We start from the raw sequence: 2,144 nt of genomic DNA on the forward strand, positions 1-2,144 counted from the left end.
GAGAGAGAGAGAGAGAGAGAGAGAGAGAGAGAGAGAGAGAGAGAGAGGGGTATACTTATCCCTTATATATAGGCTAACGTGATAAGACAAAATGTGTAAAATATGTATGTGTTTGATATCTGTCTTTTCTATAGTTCTCCCCAGCACAATCTGTTTATTAACATAAATGTTTTATAATATCTTTGTCAAAGGGATGAACATATCGATATTTCCAGTTTGCAGGTTTGCGCACAAACGCATGAGTAACATTCTTGTAGAGCATAATAGCCCTTCAAACCGAATTTCATCAATACAAGTAAGAGTGTTATTGGATTATGGCTACTTCAAATTTCCCCTGAAGTCGGAGTAACTTATTGAATAGCGTACGATCTAGATCACGGAACGGGGAACAAATACACACGGACGTCAGCCTAGCTATACAAATAATCGTGTCAATCAACGGTTTAATATCTACGAAGCCAGTTAGTGCCACATGAAGTGAAAAAATATATGTCGTAATTACGACTTAGTATGTCGTAATTACGAGATAATTAAGTCGTAATTACGAGATAACTAAGTCGTAATTACGACATGCTAAGTCGTAATTACGACATACTAAGTCGTAATTACGCCATATATTTTTTTACTTCATGTGGCACTAACTGGCTTCCGTAATATATGAATAAATGTTTCAGTCAATTTCTGCAAAGGTATTCTACGTCAATCACATCTTTCGATGCATTAAACAAAATTGTATTCGTTTGAAATTTGAGTTCTGGAAAAAAATAATAAAAAAAAATATAATAAAAAAAAAGTACGAAGGTTGAACTCGAACAAAGGATCTAATCACCATCAATCTTAAAATGTCAAGGGAAGCAACTCTAAGTAAGAAAAAATCCGTCATGTAACTTCATTTTCGATCTAGAAATGAAACCAGTGTTCCTTAAACCCCATACATAGCTCTGTAGTTGAACTTTTCCTTTTCAGTTTTAATTTACCCATTGGTGTCCTTTAACTTCATTTGAGGAAATCGGTTTCCAAATAAGAATCAAGGAAAAGGAACATTCAGCGGATTGATGACATGTGACTTGTCTACTCCACGCATATTTTAATTACACATCACCTGACTTAATTCCGCACATGGCGGACACCTCAAGGACACACTGGTGCCAAAACAAAGCAGCCGATCTGCTTAATTGAATGCGACCGTCGAATTGATTAGGTCTTCGTGAATAGTTGAAAATCGTTGCAAAAACATGTTTCTTAAGATCAAAACCCTACTTCAATATTTTGATATATTAAGATTGCTAGACGAATATTGTAATATTATTAAAGAAATTTCGCAAAAACGGTTAGACCCGTTGAGGGATTAATAAGATATTTCATGAGCACTCAAAACATGAAAGTTCAAATTATGTTAAATCGACTTAAATCACTGTAGAAATACATAAAATGTGCATCAACCTTCAAAAAAAGATAATAAAGATATTTTAGGCCTTAAACTGGTAACGTTTCAATAACAAATTATTATTTCTGCAGAATGAGGATATACTGTGTTTTTGTCAATTACAGAGTAACCTCCCCTTAATTTTGTTTTGGCTATAACTGTAGCACAGTTGAGAAAGGACACTTCTGTTGACTTAGTAGCTCAGTCGGTTGGAGCGATAGTATAACAACCAAAAGTTTTTCACCATCAGAATACTGTCGTCGATTATTTGTATATTGATTTAATTTTTATTTTTTTGCACAAAAATTGCGCAAGATATGCTTTCCTTTTCAGAAACGATTTATCAAAGCTATAGTCATGCCGACAACATCGATTTCCAGTGCATGGATACAAGTTTCTGGCAGCGGTACGGTACTGCTTATTGACAATACTGTCATAACGCAGAAATATATAGATTTTGTCCCGGGGATTTATACGGTCGATTGTGTGTCTACAAACTGATAACCTTCACGAAGGCAGAAGAGTGATTTAGATTGCAGAATTCCAGGTGATGAAGAAATAATAAAATAACTTGTATTCCGCCAGTGGCTAATTCTGGGGACCTAATCATATCAAATAAAATGAAATGTACTTTATTTCCAAATTACGGCCCTTTTGAGCATCACACTCAACAATCATAATTAAAAACAGTTTTACAAAACAAAACAAACAAAATTAC

Source organism: Mizuhopecten yessoensis, unplaced genomic scaffold, assembly GCF_002113885.1.
Source record: "Mizuhopecten yessoensis strain PY_sf001 unplaced genomic scaffold, ASM211388v2 scaffold10759, whole genome shotgun sequence".
Classification (NCBI taxonomy): domain Eukaryota; kingdom Metazoa; phylum Mollusca; class Bivalvia; order Pectinida; family Pectinidae; genus Mizuhopecten; species Mizuhopecten yessoensis.